This window comes from Papio anubis, chromosome 7, assembly GCF_008728515.1.
Source record: "Papio anubis isolate 15944 chromosome 7, Panubis1.0, whole genome shotgun sequence".
NCBI lineage: Eukaryota > Metazoa > Chordata > Mammalia > Primates > Cercopithecidae > Papio > Papio anubis.
Genome location: NC_044982.1, coordinates 64,457,894 through 64,483,691, shown reverse-complemented (window position 1 = coordinate 64,483,691; position 25,798 = coordinate 64,457,894). Strand labels below are relative to the sequence as shown.

General features: G+C 35.1%; 1 long non-coding RNA gene across 1 annotated transcript; it reads left to right on the top strand.

Annotated features, from left to right (window-relative positions):
• Window positions 1-11,685: 11,685 nt before the first annotated feature.
• LOC103886210 lies at window positions 11,686-23,155 on the top strand. The gene is made up of 3 exons (XR_649678.4): window positions 11,686-14,871; window positions 19,408-19,477; window positions 20,805-23,155. It is a non-coding gene; the product is annotated as an uncharacterized LOC103886210 (long non-coding RNA).
• The last annotated feature ends 2,643 nt before the right edge of the window (window positions 23,156-25,798 follow it).

The window sequence follows — 25,798 nt, the reverse complement described above, 5'->3', positions numbered from 1 at the left end:
AATAGAAAATTAAGGCATAATTTCCTTTCTCTTCCAATTATTCAGATGTTTGCTTAATTCCTTCACTCTAGTGTGCACATATAGATGTGGCCTTAATCCCTAATGTTGGATGGCAAAAACGTAAATTAGTCCAGCTGAAGCTAATGAAGTGAGTGTGTTATGCTCTATTATTCTCCAGAAGTTCTATTTATGTGCATTGTACTTCAATCCAAAGAATAAATCTTGCAGCTCAAATTGCCATATGTTCAGAATTTTAGCACAGGTGAGCACAGTAAGACCAGCTGTTATTACTCTAAATAATGATATCACATAAATAAGAGAAAGTACTGATTGAAAATGAATGAACAAATGCCACCTTTTCAGATTAGAAAAAAAGGTATTTAAAAAGCAATGGCTATTGTAAGAAGTCCATTCTTTACATATTCTTAACATCATTTTATTATCTACTTATCTAAGTTGAAGACCATGATTGCCCTCTGGCTTTTGTTGATTGGTTGGTTGCTCTGGTTTTCAAAAATCACTTTTAAATGGAATACATATTACATACATGTATGTAATATGTACATGTATATATGTAATATGTATATTTTTATGAAATATAAAAATAGTAGCACTACTGGCACTGAAGGGATAAGTAAATATATCAGTATAATTAAACAGAAAAATATAAATTTCAATACAAACAAAAAATTTTGCAGATGATAAGGTTAACAACTCAAAAACTCAAAACTGAACTTAAGAACAGCGACAAATATATATTATTAAATACTTTGTAGTAAATAGTTTTGGGGCAACTGGATAGCCATTTGGAAAAAAGATTAAAGTAGATCTGTGTCTTTCACCATACATAAGAATAAATTCCAAATTCATTAGATATGTGTTTACAAATTTATTTGTGCAGGTATTGGAAGAAAACATGGGTGAATGTCTATTTAACGGTGACCCAGATTCAAAGATTGTGAGAAAAATTGATAAATCTTAAGACGTATTTTTTTTAAAATATGTGACAAAACAAACAAACAAATATCCACAAACATAGGCAGAAGATATCTGATAAGCTGAGAGAAAATATCATGTAAATAAAAAGGTATGAAGAACATGAAATTCAGAGCCTCAAAGGCTAATGTTATTACTGAAAAATCAATAAAAAAGCTAATATCATTAATACATAAAGATATATATAAAATCTCTTAAAACTGAGGAACAAATGATCAAAAGCATAGAAGAAAATTAGTAAAGTACATGAAAATACACCTCAATAAAAGTACATACATGACCAATAACATGAAAATATTTTCAAACTCAGTCATTATTAGAGAAAAACATATTTTAAGAAAAACCACTGAAATATTTTTTCTTACATACAAAATAGTGAATATTTTGAAATGTGACAAAATACTTTTATTGAGGAAATAAAGCTATTTCACACATTGCTTAGTGGAATTCAAAATGGTGGATTTTCTGAAGGGGAATTTGGCAATAGCTGAGAAATCCTTAGATGTACTTACTTCTGATATAAGCAATTCCACTTCTAGGAATCTACTATGATGATACATCTTCAACAATATGAAAATAAAGGTGATCAAAGTTATTCACTGTAGCATTTTTCTGAATTTCAAAAAACTGTAAATAAATTCCCATATATTGGATACTATTTTAATAAATTATGATACATCCACACAGTGGGTTACTGTGCAGCTATGAAGAAGAATGAAGAAGATCTCTGAACTGAGGAAGCTGGGACCCGTAAGTTAATGCTTTGTCAAGGACTTTTTAAATATTTCTAATTTTAATTTATTAATTTATTTATTTGTTTTGAGACAGGGTCTCTGTCACCCATGCTGTAGTGTGGTGATGTGATCACAGCTCATCATAAACTCAGTTTTTCAGGCTCGGGTGATGCTCCCACCTCAGCCTTCCGAGCAGGTGAGACTACAGATAACTTACCCAGCTATTTTAAGTAATTTTTGTAGAGACAGGGTCCCACTGCGTTGCCCAGGCTGGTCTCGAACTCCTGAGCTCAAGTGATCTGTGCACCTCAGCCTCCCAAAGTGCTGGGATTACAGGTGTGAGTCATCACTGTGCCTGGCCTGTATAAGACATTTTTAAGTAAAACTCTCTCATTTTATATTTTTTGCAGTATATCAAGGTGAAGAATGCAGTGCCTATTGGAATATTTTGGTGCCAATGTCTTGAGTTGTGCCACAGTACCTGCAGTTTCCCCCACTGCTGCTGTTACGTTATCAGTACAAATGACAACGCAGTAAGAAAGGCATTAAAATTTGAGGAAACAGTGAGATCGCCAACAAAAAACAGTCTCAGGGACTCCCAATGTCTTCAGATCTGACATTAGGAAAACTTGTTCTATAGGATATAATATATTTCCAGACAAATAAAAATATTTGAAAAACTTCTGGAAGATATACTCAAAGAAGAATGTATAGTAAGGACAAAAGAAGCTGTGGCATGTAAGAATGAATGCTGAGCAAATGTTAATGGTAACAGTCTTAGCAAATAAAAATACATTTTTATTCCTACCTTTGTAGCCTTAGTCCTGACCTAGCGTGTAATGCCATCCATTTGAAATATTTTGATAGTCTCTTTGTTTTTCTTCCTTCCTTTCCTTAGTAATTCACCTCTAAACTATGTGTAGCAATAATTTAGGCCCTTTTTCATGTTCATCTTATCTTTTCTTTCATGCATCCATGTCTTTTTCCATTTGCTTTAAGGTCGCAAAGTATTCTTTGGCTTGACTTTTCTACTCAAAAATTTGAATAAAATATTAGTGAAAACACAAAACTTCAAAATGCATGGGGTGATGCTAAAGCAATACTCAGAAAAAAAATATATATATATATATATATGAAATCATTAAACACTTAGGTCAGCCAGGAGAAACACATTTAAATTATTTAAACTTTTACCTGAACAAATAAGAAAATATAGACTGAAATTGAACTCAAAATAAAGAGAAGTAAGATGATAAAAGCAGAAGTTAAAACAGAAATGTACAGTAGAGATAATTATTGAAAGCAAAAGCTGTTTCTTTTAAAAGTGAAATAAAATTCATAATAGTCTAGCTAGATTAATCGAGAAAACAAGAAAAGTTTAAAATTAACATGATTAGGAATGAAAGAAGGAACTTCAATATAAACTCTTCATACAATCAAAATATTCCTTCTGAACATAACTACATCAGTAAATTACAGTATTAACAGAATAATGGAGAAAAATTACATAACAATCTCTATATATGTAAAAAAAGCTTGTCAACATTTTTTATGATTAAAATATTTCTGCTAATTGAAAATAGAATCTGAAAAAGACATACACAACAGCCTATCATTAACTAAATAATGATAAAAAACTGAATAATGACCAGGTGTGGTGGCTCACCCCTGTAATCCCAGCACTTTGGGAGGCCGAGGCAGGCAGAGCATGAGGTCAGGAGTTTGAGACCAGCTTGGCCAACATGGTGAAACCTGTCTCTACTAAAGTTAAAAAAATTAGCTGGTGAAACCCGTCTCTACTAAAGTTTAAAAAATTAGCTGGGTGTGGTGTTGCACACCTCTAATCCCAGCTACTCAGAGGCTGAGGCAGGAGAATCTTTTGAACCCAGGAGGCAGAGGTTGCAGTGAGCCGAGATGGCACCACTGTACATCAGCCTGAGCGACAGGGTGAGACTTCGTGTTAACAACAACAAAAAAAAATTGAAAGATTTCTTTTTATGATCAGAGAAAAATGCAAATATTAGTTTTCTTTCCATTTCTATTCAACCCTGTATTTGAAATATGACATCAACGGCATGATATTTTAAAGAAAAAATTAATAAGGTAGAATTCATGAACATTAAAAATTTTGACTCTGCAAAAGATACTGTTCAAAGAATGAAAAAAATAAATTGCAGACTAGGAGCAAATATTTTCAAAAGACATATCTGGCAAAGAACTGTGATTCAAAATATACAAAGAACTCTTAAAATTCCACAATAAGAAACAACCCAGTTAAAAAATCAGTCAAAGATCTTAACAGACACTTCACCAAAGAAAACATATGGATGCAAATATGCATATGGAAAAGTTCCACATCATATGTTATTCAGGCAAAGTAAATTAAAACAATGAGATACCTATAAAATACTGTTAGAATAAACAAAATCCAGAACGCCGACGATACCAAATGCTGATTCAGATGTGGAACAATAGGAGCTCTCATTCATTGCTTGTAGGAATGTGAAATGGTACAATCACTTTGGAAGACAGTTAACTGTTTCTTACAAAACTAAACATGCTCTTAACTCAACTATTCAGCAATCACATTCCTTGCTGTTTACCCATAGGAGTTGAAATAATGTCTACACAAAAACTTGCTCAAAGATGTTTACAGCATATTTTTTCATAATTACCAAACCATGGGAGCAACCGAAATGTTTTTCAGAGGTGAATGGATACCTAAATGGTGATACGTCCAGACAGTGTATTATTCAGCGCTAACAAGAAATGACCTATTATGCCACACACGCATAAACACACACACACACACACAAACACAAACACACAAAATGGGGAAATCTTAATGTATATTAATAAATGAAAGAAGCCAGTCTGAAAAGACTACCTATTGGAGAAAGCGAAACTATAGAGACAGTAAAAAAAAAAAAAAATGATTCCCAGGAGTTAAGGAGGAGAAAAGAATGAGTAGCAGGAGAATGGAGGAGTTTTAGGGCAGTAAAAATATGCTGTATGATACCATCTTGGTGGATATACGTGATTACACATTTGTCTAAAGCCATAGGAATGTACAAACCTAGAGTGAAACCTGATGTAAATTGTAGACTCTGCTTGATAATGAAGTGTGAATATAGGTTTAATAGTAACCAATATATCACTGGTGGGGGATGTTGTTAATGGGGGAGGCTAAACATGTGGGGAGGAGGGGCAGGGAGTACATAGGAAATCACTGTACTCTTCTCTAATTTTGCTGTCAACCTAAAACTGTTCTAAAAATTGTTTTTTTAAGTTTATTACTTATGACTTTCATGAGGAATTTTGAGTATTTTTTCTAGGTTTTTATGTATCACAATATGCTAAATCTGGGAATGGCTGGGTGCGGTGACTTACACCTCTAATCCCAGCACTTTGGGAGACCAACGTAGGCAGATCACGAGGTCAAGAGATCGAGACTATCCTGGCCAACATGGTGAAACCCCATCTCTACTAAAAATACAAAAATTAGCCCGGCATGGTGGTGCATGCCTGTAGACCCAGCTATTCGGGAGATTGAGGCAGGAGAATCACTTGAACCCAGGAGGCGGAGGTTGCAATGAGTCGAGATCACGCCAGTGCACTCCAGCCTGGTGACAGAGCGAGACTCTCTCTCTAATAATAATGATGATAATAATAATAATAAAATAAAAATAATAATAAATTAAAATAAAATAAACAAAGTTTGGGATCTGACATTTTTTCTTACCAGTTTCTTTCTTTTTAAAATTTTTGATATTTCCAGTTAGTCTTGTTGTAATTTAAATGTAATACTATAATTATTTAAAAATTCAAAATAATTATGTCCCAATATCAATCCTTTAAAACTAAACAAGATCTTTGATTCAGAAATAATAACTTGAAATTTAAGTGTTTGCAATGTTATTTGAAAAAAATAGAAATAATTTTACACGGAAATATTTCTGGCATGTATATTAAGAACTAAAACACTTTGTGGACCTAAGAACTGATTGATGTTCAAATTAATCAACATTAGTGCCATCTAAAGAACTTCAAAGCCTCCATCCAAAGGGAAGGCTGAAAAAGTTACATTGGTCCTTGTTTTACCCTCTGGCCTTGTCTTTTTTCTCATTACTCAATCAAAGTGATTTTATCTAGTCTCATGACTTTTTAACTGTCACCTCTTTACTGATGACTTTCATCTCAAAGTCCCTAGCTAGAAGCTTTGGGTCTATGTTTTCAATTGCACAATTTGACAGCAATATACTCTGTTCAAATTGTACTTCATATCCAATAAACTTGTCTGTTTCCAAGTGCTCCCTATATTAATCAGCTGTGCATTATTGTAGTCATCTGGATTATAAACACAATTTAAGTTATATGTAGCTTTTCCAATTTCATGAAATTCAATTTTCAAAAGCATCTGTTTTCTTGCACAAGAGATCCCATATCTACACTTTTTTCTTCCTTTTTATCTTTTCTTCCTTTTTATCTTTCTTTTATCTCTCGTTTATTTTTCACAACTAATCAGAGATATTTGTTTAAATGTAATTATTATGATATTTATAGATCTTGGAACACTGTGATTTCTTTCAGATTAATGGCCACTATAATATATATAATGACAGTTATAATAGCCTTGCTTCATAAAATAAAGTGGACTTGATGCTGTATGACTTCTTGGTGAAGCCTTAACTGGCCTGTATGTTTACATTTTTAGATATTCGAAAGCCAGTTATTATATAAAAAGAGTAAGAAGCCATGCTTTGAGAAGTCCAACCCACATGACTAGGCCCAGGCACAGAAAGCCGTGAAAAAAAGAGAGGTCATCAAGTCTCCATACACTTGTGTGAAGAAGCCATCTTGGATGTCAATCCCCATCCTAGATTTTTTTCTGGTATTGCGATGTCTTTGCATGTTAAAGATAAAATTTAAAAAAGCAAACTGGGCTAGGCACGGTGGCTCACGCCTGTAATCCCAGCAGTTTGGGAGGCCAAGGTGGGCGGTCACCTGAGGTCAAGAGTTCAAAACCAGCCTGGCCAACATGGTGAAGCCCCGTCTCTACTAAAAATACAAAAATTAGCTGGACATGGTGGTGCATGCCTGTAATCCCAGCTACTTGGGAGGCTGAGGCAGGAGAATCACTTGAACCCGGAAGGCAGATGTTGCAGTGAGCTGAGATCAGCCACTGAACTCCAGCCTGCGTGCGAGCCAGATTCCGTCAAAAAAAAAAAAAAAAAACAAAAAACAAAAAAAAACAACTCAACAAAGTTAGGGGGTGAGAAATTGAAGTTAAGTTGTTATGAAAGCAACATAAATGTTTACAAATACAAGATATTTTGTGCAAATGTTGAGGTAACCACAAAGAAAACTGTATAATAGAGAAACAAAAGATAAAGAGAAAATAGCCAAAGCAAATCCCTACAAAAATCATCAAATAACAAAGGAAAATAATAAGAGAGGATCAAACAACCCACAAAACAGAAACAATAAACACAATGGCAGTGGTAACTTATCACACATCAACAATTACTTTAAGTGTACATGAATTAAATTCCCCATATAAAGCGATACAGTACTGACTGGATAAACCAAGATCTGGTATCTGTCTACAGGATATTCACTTTAGAACTAATGACACTAATAGGCTAAAAGTGAAGGACTATATAAAGTTATTACATGCAAATTATAACAAAAAGAAATCAGGGATGGTTATGCTTAAATCAGAAAAAATAGAATTTAAGTAAAATTGTTATTATGGCCAAAGAAGTTTATTGTATAATGATAAAAGAGTCAATTAAATAGAAAGATATAACAAGTATCAGTATATACATATCTAACATTAGAACACCAAAAAATATAAAGCAAATACTGACAGATCCAAAGGGAGAAATTGATAGTGATACAGTAACAGTAGGAGACTTTAATACTCCACTTATAATAATAGGTACAAAACTCACACAGATACTTAATTTAAAAAAGAATAGCTGACTTTAACAATACTATCAACTAAATTGACCTAGCCAACATATACAGATCTTTCACCCAATAGCAGAAGAGCGTACATTTTCAAATGTGCAGAATATTCTCCAAGACAGACCACAAGTTAGATTTCAAAACAAGTCTTAGCAAATTTTAAAAGATTGAAATAATTCTAAGAATCTTTTCCAACCCAATGGAATTAAATTAGAAATCAATAACAAAAAAATGAGAAAATTCATAAATACATGAAGATTTGCAACAAATTTTTTAATGACCATTGGATTAAAGGGGAAATGAAAGGAAATTTGTTAAACACCTCAAGGCAAAAGAAAATGAAAACACAATACCAAAACAAACAAAATGTAGCAAAAACAGTACTAATAGGGAAGTAGTAGCAGTAATTGCCTACATTAAAAAAAGAAAAAATATATAAAATAAACCACCTAACTTAATACTACAAATATGTCATATAAATAATATTAAAAATTAAAAATCAACTAAACTGAGAGTTGACTTCAGTTAGAAGATAAAGAAACCCTTGCTAGACTAAGAAAAAAAAGAGAAGCTACAAGCACATAAAATCATAAATGACAAAGGAGACTTACAACAGATGCCTCAGAAACAAAAAGGATCATACGAGACTATCTTATGATCAAACATAGGTGAAAAATTAGATAACCTAGAAGTGGATGACATCCTAGAAACGTACAAACTGTGATTCAAAAAAGAATAGAAAGTCCTAACAGATGAATAACAAGTGAGAAGATTGAATTCATAATTTTAAAAACCTCTCAACAAAAAAAAGTTTAGGAAGCTTAGGACCAGATGGTTTCATAAGTGAATTCTCCCAAACATTCAACGAATAATTAATACTATTTTTTCTTAAAATCTCCCAAAAAATAGAAGAGGTAACACTTCCAAATTCATGTTAAGAGACTATTATTACCTTGAAACCAAACCAGACAAACATACCACAAGAAAACTGTTCATTAAGTCACTCATGAACATAGATGCAAAAATTATCAATAAAATACTAACAAACTGAATTCAGCAGCACATTAAAGAGATTTAATATCATGGCCAAATAGAATTTATCCCTGGGATGCAAAGATGGTTCAATATATGCAAATCAATTAATGTGAAATATTATATCAGCAGAATGAATAGTAACTATGATCAACTATAAATATTTAGACAATATATTTTACAAAACTAAATATACATTCATGTAAAATGCTCAATGATATAGATAAAATAGAAAATTATTTCAACACAATAAAGACCATATAGAAAAAGGTAGGAAACTAACTTCATAACCAATGGGGAAAACTGAAATCTTTTCTTTTAAGATTTATTACAAGGCAAGGATGCCCATTCATACTAATTTTATTCAGCACAGTACTGGAAGTCCTAGCCAGAGCAATTAGACTAGAAAAAAAAGCATCCAAATCAGAAAAAAAGAATCAAAATTATCTGTCTTTGTGGATAACATGATCATATGTGTAGGAAACCCTAAGGACCAAGAGAAAATATGTATAACTAATAAGTGAATTCAGTAAAGTTACAGGATACAAAATCAACAAAAAATCATTGCTGTTCCTATACAGAAAGAAATATCCAAGAAAATAATTAAGAAACAATCCCATTCACAATAACAATAACACCAAAAACCAAAATATTTAAGAATAAAGTAAACCAAAAGGGTAAAAGACTTGTACATTGGATATTATAAAACATTAATGGAGGAAATTAAAGAAGATAAAGATAAATGGAATTTATGAATTGAAAGAATTAATATTGTTTAAATGTCTATATTACCAAAATCATCTACACATTCAATGCTATTTCTATCAAAATCCCAAAAGTATTTTTATAGTAATAGAAAGAAAAGCCCTAAAATTCATATAGAGTCAGGAAAGAACTGGATAGCCAATTCAGTCTTGAGAAAGGAGAAAAATCTTGGAGGCATCACACTTTCTGATTTCAAAATATATTACAACGTTACAGTAATCAAAACAGTATGATATTGGCATAAAAGCAGACATGTGGATCAACAGAACAGAATACAGAGCCCAGATATAAACCCACACATGTATGATCAACTAATCTTTGAAAAGGTATCAAGAATAAATAGTGAAGAAGAGAGAGTGTCTTCAGTACAGGATGTTGGACAAACTGGATGTCAACATGCAAAAGAATAAAATGGAACTCTTGTTTTTCACCATATACCAAAAATCAAAACAAACAAACAAAAAAAAACTTGAAAGAAATAAAGGAATGAAAGAATTAAATATAAAACTTCAAACTGTAAAATTACAAAAACGTAGGGGAAAATCTTCCTGACATTGCTCTGGACAAAGATGTTTTGGATATAATACCAAAAGCACAGACAACAATAGAGAAAATAGACACATGAGGTTTCGTCAAGCTAAAAATATAAACTGCAAAGGAAATAACACAGTGAAAAGACAACCTATGCAATGAGAAAAAATATTTGCCAACCATGTAACTGAGAATGGGTTATAGCCTAAACATATGAAGAACTACAACTCAATAGCAACAAACTAATAACACCCCATCTTCCCTTTACTATTTTTGTTTCTTTTTATATTAATATACAGTAAAACTGATATGATAATATTTGTAGAAATTTATGTCATATGTAATCTTTCAATGCTTATAAAACGAGATAAGCATTTTATTTTGTTTGCTAGTAGAATTTTAGTCTACGTTTAAATCTATGAAACTCTTACCAAATGCCTGTTTGGTTAGTCATTCTATCATGTGCTACATTTTAAAAATCTACACCACAATTTAATCTTCACAGTAATTCATAAAGTGCATGCTGTTAGTGCTATTTTATTTTGTTTTATGTAATTACAGAACTATCTTACTGCCTAAGTCACTTGCCCGATTCCAAAGTAATGAAATGCGTAAATAGAATTAGCACATCTTATTCCATTTGTGCTGTGTTTTTCTTTTCTCCCCCCAGATAGCAGATAGGCTAGTTAATAAATAAGGATTTGCTTTTTTTAAAACTTATTTTCCTATAAGTTACACAAGCAGAGTAGGTGTGATAGTTAATACCGAGTATTAACATGATTGGATTATAGGATGCAAAGTATTGATCCTGGGTGTGTCTGTGAGGGTATTACCAAAGGAGATTAATATTTGAGTCAGTGGGCTGGGAAAGGCAGACCCACTCTTAATCTGGGTGGGCATCATCTAATCAGCTGCCAGCAAATATAAAGTAGACAGAAAAATGGGAAAAGGCTAGACAGGCCTAGCTTCCCAGCCTACATCTTCCTCTGGAGCTGCATGCTTCCTGCCCTCGAACACCGGACTCCAAGTTTTTCAGGAGTGGGGCGTAGACTGGCTCTCCTTTCTCCTTAGCTTGCAGACAGCCTATTGTGGGTGCTTGTGATCATGTGAGTTAATACTTAATATACTTAATATAACTATATATATATATGGAAGTTTATTTTACATATGGATATATCCATGTATGGAATATATATGTATATAATCCATATATAAAATAAACTAGTAGGATATATATACATCCTACTAGTTCTGTCTCTCTAGGGAACCCTGACTAATACAGAGTTTGGTACCAGGAGTGGCTCTAGAGGAATAGAATATTAAGGATAGAGTTATTTCATTGGTTTTGGGATTTCTGGAGTTGTCTGCTTAATATGATTAGGCCCAAAAATGGTAAGGACTCTACTTCTAATAGTATGGGAAAAACTGATATTGCTTAATGTGGACTGTTTAGAGAGTTATGCAAAATAAACACATTTGACACTCCTGATTCACTGCTCATGAGAGGCAAGGAGTTTAATGACTCTATACATAATACCTTTGACCATATGTGGAGAACCAAGGAATATAATGAAGCTGGTTGGTTGCTCCTAAGTTCAGTGGATGAAGTGATGAAATAAAATGATTAACTCAGGGATTCTAACTCCCAGCTTCAGAAGCAGATATTGAACCTCAAATCTACTAAGATTGCCCTGAGTGACAGTCTTATCTCCTGTAAAGAAAGAGCTGAAATTGTGGAAACACAGACACAGGCGCTTATTGTGCAAGTAGGTGACCTGCAATGAAAGGTGCATGCATAGCCTCGCCTCGTGTTAATCTGTCTCCCCAAGGACAACTCTATCCTTTTACTAGGGTAACTGTGCTTTGGGGAAAAGGAAAGGATCAGATACTTCGGGGACAACTGGACACTGACTATGAGCTGTTGTTGATTCCAGGGGACTCAAAACATCACTGTGGTCCTCCAGTTACAGTAGGGGCTTATGGAGGTCATGTCATTATTGGAGTTATGGCTTGGGTCCAACTAAGAGTGGGTACCTGGACTCATCCAGTATCAGAATGCATAATTGGAATAGACATACTTAGCTGCTGGCAGAACCCCCATATTGGCTCCCTGAGTGGTAGGGTGAGGGCTACTATGGTGGGAAAAGCCAAATGGAAGCCATTATATCTGCCTTTACCTAGAAAAATAGTAAATCAAAAACAATATTGCATCCCGGAAGGATTGTGGGGATCAGTGCCACTATCAGAGACTTGAAAGATGCTAGTCTGGTGATTCCCACCACATCACCCTTCAACTCTCCCATCTGGCCTGTACAGAAGACAGGTAGATCTTGGAGAATGACAGTGGATTATCATAAACTTAACCAAGGGGTGACTCTCATTGCAGCTTCAGTACCTGATGTAGTTTCATTGCTTGAGCAAATTAACACATCTCCTGGTAACTGGTATGCAATCAATGACTTGGCAAATGGATTTTTCTCCATTCCTGTCCATAAGGCCTACCAGAAACAAGTTGTCTTCAGCTGGCAAGGCCAGTAATATACCTTTCCTATCCTACCTCAGGGGTACATTACCTCTTCAGCTTTGTGTCAAAATCTTATTCAGAGAGACCTTGATCACTTTTTGCTTGTGCAAAATATCACACTGGTCCATTACATTGAAGACATTATATTGATTGGACCCAGTAAGTAACAAGTAGCAAACACACTGGACTGATTGATGAGACAACGGCATGCCAGAGGAAAGGAAATAAATCTGACTAAAATTCAGGGACCTTCTAGCTCAGTAAAATTTCTAGGGGTTCGGTGGTGTGGGGCCTGTCTAGATATTCCTTCTAAGTTGAAGGATAAGTTCCTGCATTTGGACCCTCCTACAACCAAGAATATGGCATAACATCCAATTGACCTATTTGTATTTTGGAGGCAAAACATTCCTCACTTGGGTGTGTTACTCCACATCCAATGGTGCTTGAGGTGTCTGTGGCAGATAGCAATGCTGTTTAGGACCTTTGGCAGGCCCCAATAGGTGAATCACAGCCGAAGCTTCTAGAATTTTGGAGCAAGGCCCTGCCATCTTCTGCATATAACTATTCTCCTTTTGAGAGACATCTTGTCCTATTACTGGGCTTTGGTGGAAATCGAACATTTGACTATGGGTCATTGTCACCATGTTACCTGAACTGCCTATTATAAACTGGGTGCTTTCTCACCCATTTAGCCATAAAGTAGGTCATACACAATAGCATTCCATCATCAAATGGAAGTGGTATACACATGATTGGGCTCTAGCAGGTCCTGAAGGCACAAGTTACATGAGGAAGTGGCTCAAATGCCCAGTGTCTCCACTCCTGCTACCCTGCCTTCTCTCCCCATTGATGGCCTCTTCGGGAGTTTCCTGTTATCAGTTGATAGAGGAAGAGAAGACTAGGGCCTGGTTCATGGATGGTTCTGTACGATATGCAGGCACCTCCTGAAAGTGGACAGATGAGCACTACAGTCCCTTTCTAGGACATTCATGAAGGACAGTGGTGAAGGGAAATCTTTCCAGTGGGCAGAACTTCGAGCAGTGTACCTGGTTGTACACTTTGTATGGAAGGAGAAATGGCCAGATATGTGATTATATACTGATTCATGGGCTGTAGCCAATGGTTTGGCTGGATGTTCAGGGACTTGGAAGAAGCATGATTGGAAAATTGGTGACAAAGAAATTTGGGGAAGAGGTATGTGGATAGAACTCTCTGAGTGGTCAAAATCTGTGAAGATATTTGTACACCATGTGAGTGCTCAGCAATGGGCCACCTCAACAGAGGAGGATTTTAACAATCAAGTGGATAGGATGACTCGTTCTGTGGACACCACTCAGTCTCTTTCCTTAGCTACCCCTGTCATTGCCCAGTGGGCCCATGAACAAAGTGGCCATGGTGTCCAGGGTGGAGGTTTTGCATGAGCTTAGCAACATGGACTTCCACTCTCCAAGGCTGACCTGGCTACAGCCACTGCTGAGTGCCCAATTTGCCAGCAGCAGAGACCAACACTAAGCCCTCAATATGACACCATTTTTCAGGGTTATCAGCCAGCTACCTGGTGGCAGGTTGATTATATTGGATTTCTTCCATCATGGAAAGGGCAGAGATTTTCCCTCACTGGAATAGACACTTACTCCAGATATGTGTTTGTCTATCCTGCATGCAATGCTTCTGCCAAAACTACCATCCACGGATCAATGGAGTGCCTTATATCCACCGTCACGGTATTCCACACAGCATTGCCTCTGACTAACGCATTCACTTCACAGCTAAATAAATGCAGCAGTGAGCTCATGCTCATGGAATTCACTGGTCTTACCATGTTCTCCATTATCCTGATGCAGCTGGATTGATAGAATGGTAGAATGGCCTTTTGAAGTCACAATTATGACACCAATTAGGTAACAATACTTTTCAGGACTGGGGCAAAGTTCTCCAGAAGTCAGTGTATGCTCTGAATTAGCATCCAATATATGGTAGTGTTTCCCTCATATCCAGGACTTACGGGTCCAGGAATCAAGGGGTGAAAGTGGAAGTGGCACCACTCACCATCAGCCCCTAGTGATTCACCTGCAATATTTTTGCTTCAGTTCCTGCGACATTACATTCTGCTGGACTAGCGGTCTTAGTTCCAGTGGGAGGAACACTGCCACCAGGAGGAATAAGAATTCCATTAAACTGGAATTTAAGATTGCCACCTGGTTACACTTTGGGCTTCTCCTATCTTTAGGTCAACAGGCTAAGATGGAAGTTACAGTGTTAGCTGGGACAACTGATCCATACTATGAGATTAAATCAGTCTACTACTCCTCAATGGAGGTAAGGAAGAGTACATGTGGAACACAGGAGATTCAATAGGACATCTCTTAGTAGGATGTGTCTTAATTCAATAGGACATATCTTAATTCCATGCACTAAAATTAAGGTAAATGGGAAACTACAACAGCCCATTCCAGGTAGAACTACAAATGGCCCAGACCCTTCAGGAATGAAGATTTGGGTCACTCCACAAGGAAGAAAACCATGACCCACTGAGGTGCTTACTAAAGGCAAAAGAAATACAAAATGGGTAGTAGAAGAAGATAATCACCAATACCAGCTATGATTATATGACAGTTTCAGAAACGAGGATGGTAACTGTCATGATTATTTCCTTCTTCTTTTGTTAAAAACATATTTGAACACATATACGCTTATACTAAGACAATATCTTCATTTTATTTCCTTTTTCCTTTATAATGAGACATAAGACTTATTGACTTCATATCAGCATGTAAGTATTGTTAACTTTATGTAAAGGCATTTGAGTTGGGAATTGGTGCTTTTTTGGTCGTGTGAAAGATAGTTGTATTATGTTAGGCATAATGATGAGCTTATTATTGTCATCATTTGAAGATTATGTATGATTTCAGGACATGTGTATGGGTTCAAGTTGACAAGGGGCGAACTTCTGATGGTTAATACTGAGTGTCAACTTGATTGGATTGAAGGATGCAAAGTATTGATCCTGAGTGTGTCTATGAAGGTGTTATCAAGGAGATTAACATTTGAGTCAGTGGGCTAGGGAATGCAGACTGGGTGGGTACCATCTAATCAGCTGCCTACAAATATAAAGCAGGCAGAAAAACGTGAGAAATCTAGACTGGCCTAGCCTCCCAGGCTACACATTTCTCCCATGCTGGATGCTTCCTACCCTCAAACGTTGGACTGCAAATTCTTCAGTTTTGGGACTCAGACTGGCTCTCCTTTCTCCTCAGCTTGCAGATGGCCTATTGTGGGACCTTGTGATTGTGTGAATTAATACTTAATAAACTCATATATATATATATATATATATATAATTAGTTCTGTCCCTCTAGAGCGTCCTAATACAGCAGGTATAATTGGAATGCTTCACATCGTGTAGTGTTTTGTACCCTGTGACATATTATAGATTGATAAATGGATACCTATATATACCTAGAGATAAATAGATATATAGATACATAAAGGTATACATACATGTGACATCTATCTATATGTATATATATTTATATATATATGTGTAGTACAGTTCATTCATTCTTTTCTGCTTCCTTTTATGATCAGAAAACTCTTACCAAACTTTTAGAAAATCTTCAAATTCCGAAACTTCTTTGAAACCATAATTTACTCATCCCCAAAGTAAACTCTCAATTATTTAAAACATTAATGATAAGAATAATAAAGACAGTAATTTAATGCTGTTAGCATCTGACATTTATGGAGGGCAGTTACTGTTTTATGTGCTTAAAACCTCCTTTAATCACCAAAATTCTATGAGGTAGTTACGATTATGATCTCACTTGTAATGACAAGAAAACAGTGTCATAGGAAAGTTCATTAATTAGTCTGCTAGCTAATAGTGACAATATCAGAACTCTAAACCTAGGCAACCTGGCTCCAGGGCCCATACTCAGATGATATCCTATACCTGTACTTTGATAATACTTTCATTTTTACCGTACTTACAGTACTTACTACATTGAGTATTGTGTTGTAATTGTGTGTTGGCACATTTTTAGTTTTTAAATGCTAAAATACAGAGGAAATCTATCAAATAAAATTGAAAACAGAAAAACAATAGAAAATGAGTGAAATATCAGTATCTTAAATATCAAAATCTCCAACAAAACTGATAAAGAAAAAAATAAAAGAGAAAAATTATCAATATCAGGAATGAAATGTAAAGTATCAGTTTAGGCCCTGCAGACATGAAAAAGTGAAAAAGGGAATATTAAAAGCACACATAATTGGTCAACCTAGATGAAATGGACAAGTTTATCCAAAGCACAAACCACCAAGAAACTCATCCAACATGAAAAAAATATAATTTGTATAGCAATAACTATTAAGACGATTAAAGTCATAATAAAAAGCTCCTAAAAAAAGAAGTCTCCAGGTCCAAATGGTTTCACTGGATGAGTCTATGAAACATTTAGAGAAGAATTAATGCCAAAATCTCCACAATCTTGTCTAGAAAACTCGAGACAAATGAACAATTCCCCTCATTATTAACAACTAGTATTATCCTGATACCAAAACCAGACAAAGACAATTAAAAAAACCCAAAATATAGACTAACATTTCTAATAAGTACAAATGTAAAAACTACAACAAAATATTAACAAATGGAATTTAGCAATTGAGGAGGCAAAGGTACCTGAGCACAGTAAGTGGAGGCTACAGTGAGCTGTGATGGCGACACTGCACTCCAGCCTGGGTAATAAGACTCTGTCAAAAAAAAAAAAACAGAAAGAGAGAAAGAGAGAGAGGGAGAGAGGGAGGGAGGGAGGAAGGAAAGAAAGGAAGGAAGGAAAGAAGGAAGGAAGGAAGGAAGGAAGGAAGGAAGGAAGGAAGGAAGGAAGGAAGGAAGGAAGGAAGGAAGGAAGGGAAAGGAAGGAAATAAAGAAAATTATACATCATGACCAAGTAAGGTTTATCCCAGAGATGCAAAGCTGGTTCGGTATTCAAAAGTACAACCATATGAACAGGCAAAGAAATAAAAATCGTATAATTATATACGATTATATATATTTATGTAGAGGTAGCAATGGACAAAACTCAACACCAATTCATTCATTCATTCATTCATTCATTCATTATGAAAACTGTCAGAAAACTAGGAATGTAGGTGAATTTTTCCAATTTCATAAAGAATATCTACCAAAAACTTATGAATTATTGCTGTTCCCTAAGTACCATAAGACTGCCAACACTTTTGCTTAAGGCCTTCTGTTTGGCTTTTTAGCTTTGTGCATCATACAGGTTGGATCTCACTAGAAATCTTGAAGGGAAAATAAGATGAGCCTTGGGCTTAGTTGTCCTCCTCTTCTCCTTTTCCATCATGATCCAGACACTTCAAGTCTCTCATTTTTGTCTCCTTATCCCCATGACACTGACAACGTTCTGTTTTCTCTGCTTCTTAGTAGAATCCTTTTTTTCTAAGGTCATTGCCAGATCTTCAGCGTCTTGCCTCATGCCTGGAATTTTGAATGCTATGAGGAAAACAAATGGCCACAGGTTGTTGACTAAACTCTTCATGGTTTTCTCCTCTTTAAGATTCTTTCCCTGTGAGTCTGGCAGCCTCAAAGGCTCTCTCATATATTCAGATATTCATTTATTAGTTTTAAATCATACTCAACATTTCTAGCTGTTTTTGGAGGGAGCGTTTGTTTGCTGCAAGGTATTTCATCTTAGCTAGAAGTGGGAGTCTCAAAGCAGAAGTTTCCCAAAAGGTAAAGAATTTATGATCTAGAAGTGACATTAGGAAGTAAAGAAGACACTGACGCTGTATTCTGATCCTGAAAACCATGAACTGCTGGAGAATGAGTAGCTTTGACTACAGGGTCAAAAAGGAAAACTGACTGTTAGTTAATGCAGTGAAAAAGAAGGAACAGTTAACAGTCACTCTAGAGAATTTTATAAAATGGACTTAAAGCAATGGTAAAGCACATTTTAACTATTTCTTTCCTACCTGTTTCATTAGACTTGCTGCTTCCATGACTTTAGGTTAGCCCTAGTGAAATTTATTCCCTCCACGTTAAACTCCGTGGTTGCTTTTCTAGTTATAAACTAAATCACATATTGTGCATTTTAGATCCAGTCATGTTCTCTATAAGAATTCCTGAAATGCTCTCTTTATTAAAAAAGATTACATTTAATGAAAAAAGTTTATTGTTGAATTTGAGAAAAAAGAAAAAATAATAAGAATTACAGTTTTTGTAAGTGGGAGTAATTTCTAAAAGGTGATTTTTTATTTGTAAAAGTGCTCCTCTTTATCACAAATTGAACCGATATATATGTATATATCTATCTATATCTATATCAATATCTATATATATTTTTTTAGACAGTCACTTGTCACCCAGGCTGGAGTGCAGTAGCAGGATCTCTGCTGGCTGACTGAAAGCTCCGCCTCCCGGGTTGACGTCATTCTCCTGCTTCAGCCTCCCGAGTAGCTGGGACTACAGGCACCCGCCACCACGCCCGGCTGATTTTTGTATTTTTTAGTAAGGAGGTGGTTTCACCGTGTTAGCTAGGATGGTCTCAATCTCCTGACCTCGTGATCCGCCCGCCTTGGCCTCCCAAAGTGCTGGGATTATAGGCGTGAGCCACTGCGCCCGGCCAACTTAACATATATTTTAAGGATGAAAGCTAATGCTGATCCCACAATTATGAGTGTGTGTGATCTCTTTAAATGAAGACCATAAAATATGTTTATTATACATGAATAGAGGCTAATTTTCACATGCACTATGTATATTTTATGCTAATATAATGTGTTACTTTAAATGTTTGTGGTTTCAGGTTGTTACAATTTTCTTTCTGTTTCAGACTAACTTAAACAAATAGAAAATGTACTTATGCAACTGAAGATGGTACTGTCAATTATGTCATTAAGGTCGTAAGTTCTTTCCATTTGTCCATTTTGGCAAATACAATAGAAGTTCCATCAAAAGAGTTATCCCCTTGTGTTTACAATATTACTAACAAATACCAGGAATTTTCTGGTGAATCAGCACTTCCCAGAGGCAATCATTTCCAGCGTTTTTGTTGTTGTTGTTTTGTGTTTGTGTGTGTGTGTGTGTGTGTGTGTGTGTGTGTTTCAGGAGTGAAGAAGCTTTTCCTAGAATTATACTAACATCTTATTTACCAGCATTTTATCCCCCCATGCCTAGCTATACCAGTTACTGGCAGGGGAGATAGTCATGAACATATCAGATCAGTCAGACATATCTCGTGAGGTTAGGAATAGAACCAGTCTCCTTGGGAGCAAATGGTCAAAGGCAGAGTGGAGGAGTGTAAATATCCTAATATAGTCAGGTTTCTGCTAGAAAGGATGCAAACAGAAGATGGATGTTGTTAATTTCATTAAGTGCTCAATAAATAAGCATTGTTTTATGTCTCTTATTTTTCTAAATACCTTTACAATTTTAAACTTTTCTTTATATTATATTTACAACTACTCTGTCATTTTATAGATTAGAGAATGGGTGGGATATGTAAAATGCATTTTACATGTGACTTGCTCTTTTGTCAAACTTATTCTTTCATAGTGAAACCTGGAAACTGGTCTAGGGCTTCCCTTCTGCTATTGCTTTGTTTTTCTGTTCTCTTTTCTGTATGCTTCTTGAAAAGAAATAGACTTTATTCACAGAAGATTTTCACTATTATCCCTGTTCCACTGTAAATACTTGAACTTTTTTCTCATGATAATTTCTCAGCATTACTGAATAAAATAAAACTACCCTCATTTGAACTAGGATTTGTGGAAAGGACTTTCTCATTTACATCAGCTCTTCCTTGAAAATCAAAGTAGGTAGACTCAAATCAAAGAAATAAAGGATAATTTATGTTTTATGCAGTTTCACTCCTTGACAGTTTATTATGCTCTTATCAAAAATTATTTTTCCTCAAACAGAACTGAAATGGTTTTAGAAGATTATGGTTTCATAATCCTTCCAGATGTAGCTCACTTTAATGAATATATGAGTTTGTGAGGCATTGTATATAGAGTGACTTGGAAGTAATCATTTAAAATTCAGTTGGGTGCCTCATTGGTGTAAAAGTATATCATTTTTAGATGTGTAAGAATTATTCTTCTTTTCGTTCTAAAAAATGTAAATTTATTTCTTACATTGTACAAACATATGTTCCTAAAATTTGTTTGTTTTTACTTGCACTATCTCTTTTCCTTACAAGCATACTTTTTGGTGATTATTTCCTGCCAGATCATAGGATTAACGAGAACGTGAAACCTATCAACCTTGATCGTCACTGTATCCCCAGGCATGAGCTCTGAAAACAAGCAGGTGTGAAATAAATGTTTATAAGCTACAAAAACATTGTCTCTTTGTACCACAAATATTTTGGATGTAGATGCTGGCCAATTCTGTATACCAGTTGTTTTTGCTCATTTATTTGTGTGTGTGTGTGTGTGTGTGTTTTATGTTGGCGAAAATGACTTTACTTTTCTATTTTTTCTTTTAAATTTCAATTTTTGTTTTAGCTTTAGGAGGCACATGTGTGGGCTTATTACAAGGGTAGATTGTGTGATGCTGAGGTTTGGGCTTCTATTAATCCTGCCACTCCGATAGTGAACATAGTACTTAGCAGGAAGTTTTTATTTTTGTGTTTTCAATCATATCCAAAAAGAGAGATATTTTTGAAAGCAATATCCATTTTAAAGTATGATATTTTTATTTGGATTTTATTTTCGTGGCTTTCTTATTGTTTGGAACTTAAGTCCACTTTTAATCACTTATTGGAGAGATTTATTTAACTTAAGTAGGTAGCATCCTTTCTATGGTGGACTTAAAACAATGCATTTAGTCCGCCTTTGGGTGAGAGTGGTGGATGTGGTCAAGGTGTGTGTGTATATATTACATAGATGTGTGTACATAGATGTGCGTGTGTGTGGTATAGACGCTGAATGCGGAGACAGATGCAGCAGTCACCACCAAAAGAGCTTCCATTCAAGTACTTTATAGCTGCCATACCTACTGTTATTTTTTGAAAATACCGTAAATAATTCACTCTTCTTTGGAATTAAATATTTTCATATATTTCTTCCAGGAAGATACTTGAACTTTACTAGATCAATACAGATAAATTAAAATAATTAATATTCATGTCAGTCGGTGGCCTCAATTGACATCTGGATTACATGGCAATCTCTGTTTTTTGTTTTTCATTTTTTACTTAACATGTTTGCTCTTCGTTCTTCTCTTCAGAATTCTAGTAGGCTATGAATGCTAGAGCTTAAATTTGAATTCTCCATTTGTTAGCACTCTATTTGTCTCCTTGTCTTTTATCATATAACCTATTGCTTGTTCTCTTTATGCTGTACAATTCTAGCCATATCAGTATCATTTTAGGCTCATGCCTACTACTCCCTTAACATATTAAAACTTTTCTAAATTGCACATGAGTTTGCCATGGCCAATGGATGTTGTATTAGGTGTCCTGTTGACATTGGGCCAGCTTTGAGATAGTATCTTTTTTCCTCAACACATGAATCTCAGGCAAATAAAAGTGTCTATGCCCATTTTTGTCATTCCTGTGGGGAAATATTAACTTTACAAGATATTTTGCTTCCAATTCTAAATTATTTATGATAAGCAGGTGGATTTTGTTGACAACTTATTTCAAAATTTAAATCTATGGCAAGTGATTTATATTTTACTTTTATTAGTATTAAAGTTGAAAGCAAGTTATTCAAATTTATTTAGTAAAAACATGAATGCACCTTGTGACAGATATCAGCTTCCGAAAATCTAGCAAGTCCTGGCATCTTGTAATATTCACTGTATCCAAACTGACAATAAAGCATTTTGGAAAGAAACAAAATTAGTGTCTCTGTGCTATTCTTAAATTTGGCCTGAGGTCTCACCAATTCTGGTAGTCAAATCCTCTTGGCTGAGCATGTAGAAAATATAAAAATTGGTCACTGCGTGGATGTGCATGCAGAAATTACATCCTTAGTGAAGAAAAAATAGATTGGTGAGAAATAGATATTAGACAATGATAACAGTGTCCTTTATAAGAGAATTTTAAGTATGTATTTCCCATTCAAACTGAGAAAAAGTTATGATGCTGCTCCTAACGATAAAATATTCCCTCAAATTTCTTCAGACCTTGTTACTCTCACTTAAATGGAGAATGTGCCTTTGGGGTGTGGAGGTTATTCACACACATTGTTAGAGATACAGACATGTACTATATGTTTGCTATGCTGTGGGGTAGAGCACTCACACAACAAAAAGTGTGGGTCTTACAAAAGAGGCAGATCTATGAGGATAGCAAATTCTGTCAAAATTAGATACATAGATGCTATTGGTTTCTCACTATTATTAACATGGAAAAGTGAGCATTTTTGTTATTCCTTTGAAAATAATGAGACAAATATTTCATTGAGATATCCTAAATGAATGATAAATCACTGTCATCACGTCATATCAACTATGTTTAGACTCAAGAAACCTGTGATCTTTCCTTTGGCTCACAAATAAAATGCATAAAAACTTAGTTCAACAACTCTTTAAATATCATGAAGATTGTTTTCTCCTAATACAAACCATTAGACAAACTTATTCTAACACTTTTTGGAAAGGATGTTTTGTTTTAATCGTGAGTTTTTAGTCTACTTTTTTTTTGTTGTTGTTGAGACAGAATCTCATTCTGTTGCCCAGGCTAGAGTGCAATGGTGAGATCTCGGCTCACTGCAACCTCTGCCTCCTGGGTTCAAGTGATTCTCCTGCCTCAACCTCACCAGTAGCTGCGAATACAGGTGCCTGCCACCATGTCCGGCTAATTTTTCTATTTTTAGTAGAGACAGGGTATCACTATGTTGGCCAGAATGGTTTAAATCTCTTGACCTCGTGATCCTCCCGCCTCAGCTTCCCAAAGAGCTGGGATTATAGGTGTGAGCCCCCGCACCTGTCCACCACTATCCATTTTTATAATGTCAAGTTTGTACTTCATCTCATACCTCCCCATGCCTACCTCCAGGAAGGTAAAATAAGGCTATGTTGTTAATGCTGCAATGCAATGAATTAAAAATAAATGCAAGCAAGCTCTCATTTTGTTTCACATTAAAATATTTAGAAGTTTTAGAACTTGTATCATAAAACAGAGAAAATATTTTAGACTTAATAAACTCTTGCCTTTATTTATTAGCTTCTAAATGATAAAAATAGGTAAGTTCCTCTCCTATTTTCAAGATTCACAGAAAACTTATTTAGGACCTGGTTCCAATTTTACAAGAAAATTTTTGTACATAACTACAGTTCTGTATTCTGCAATTAAGTGCATTTCTTTTTTTTACCATATACAATCAATCAGTGGATCTGAAGTAGTTCATCATAGTCTAGACTACAATGCTTGTTATTATTGAAACTATTTAAAAATTTCTGTGTTAATGTTCCCTTTGTCAAACTAAATCATCTCATTTTCATAATTTGTAAAATAATCTTTACATGCGCACACACAAATACATATGCATTTTACTCATTTAAGTTTAATAATGATCTCTCTAAATTTTCTACTTTGTCTCAGTAATGACTGATGGAGTTTCAATATTTTTTCCATAATTCTTTGGAAAGTATTCTGTTATTTTCATTCCATTTCTTAGAGTTATCTATTTTAGTTTTAAAATGTTTTGCTACATAGGAAAACTTGAATAAAACATGGTTCATTTTTAGAATCTTGTAGTTATGTATAATAGTTATAATGTAAAAATAATGATTTCTTTTTCCCTTTTTCTCGCAACTTTTATTTTAAGTTCAAGGGTATATGTGCAGGTTTGTTGTATGGTAAATTGCGTGTCACAGGGCTTTGGTGTACAGATTATTTTGTTGCTGAGATGATGAGCATAGTACCCAAGAGGCAGTTTTTCAATCTTCACTCTCCTGTTACCTTCCACATTCAAGTAGGCCCTAGTGTTTATTGTTCCCTTGTGTCCATGTGTACTCAATGTTTAGCACACACCTATGAGAAACTATGACATTTGGTTTTCTCTTCTTGCATTAATATGCTTAGAATAATTGCCTCTAGGCCGGGCACAGTGGCTCACGCCTGTAATCCCCACACTTTGGAGGATGAGGTAGGAGGATCATGAGGTCAAGAGTTTGAGACCAGCCTGACCAACATGGTGAAACCCCATCTCTACTAAAAACATAAAAATTAGCCAGGCATGGTAGTGAAGGGAGCCTATAATTCTAGCTCCTCAGGAGGCTAAGGCAGGAGAATTGCTTGAAGCTGGGAGGCGGAGGTTGCAGTGAAGTGGGATCATGCCACTGCACTCCAGCCTGGGCGACAGAGCAAGACTCAGTCTAAAACAAAACAAAACAAAACAAAACAAACAAAACAAAACAAAAGAATAATGGCCTCTAGCTGTGCTCCTGTTGCTGCAAAGGCCATGATATCACTTTTTGCATGGTTGTGCAGTATTCCTTGGTGTATATGTAATGCATTTTCCTTATCCAGTCGACCACTGATAGACATTTAGTTTGATTTTATGTCTTTTCTATTGTGAAAGTGCTGCAGTGAATATACACATGCATCTGTCCTTGTGGTAGAACAATTTATATTCCTTGGGTGTATATACAGCGATGGGACTGCTGGATTGAATGGCAGTTCTCTTTTACGTTCTTTAAAAATCTCCAGTCCGCTTTCCACAGTGACTGAACTAGTTCACATTCCCTCTAGAAGTTTATGTGTTCCCTTTTCTCTGCAGCTTTGACAGAATCTGGGATTTTTTTTTTTTTTAATGGCCATTCTGATAGGTGTGAGATGGTATCTCAGTGTGGTTTTTATTTGCATTTCTCTAATGATCAGTGATGTTAAGCTTTTTTTCATACTTTTTGGTCACACGCATGTCTTCTTTTGAAAAGTGTCTGTTTAGTTCTTTGCCCACTTTTTAATGCTTTTTTTCCTTGTAAATTTAAGTTCTTTATAGATGCTGCATATTAGACTTTGTTGAATGCATAATTTGCAAATATTTTGTCCCATTCTGTAGGTGTAGATTGTCTCTTTACTCTATTGACAGTTTCTTTTGCTGTGCAGAAGGTCGTTAGTTTAACTAGGTCCTGTTTATCAATTTTTTTTTCTGTTGCAAATGCTTTTGTTGCCTTATCATGAAATTTTTGCAAGGTCCTATGTATAGAATAATATTTCCTAGGTTTTCTTCTAGAGTTTTTCAAGTTTTAGTTTTTACATTTAAATC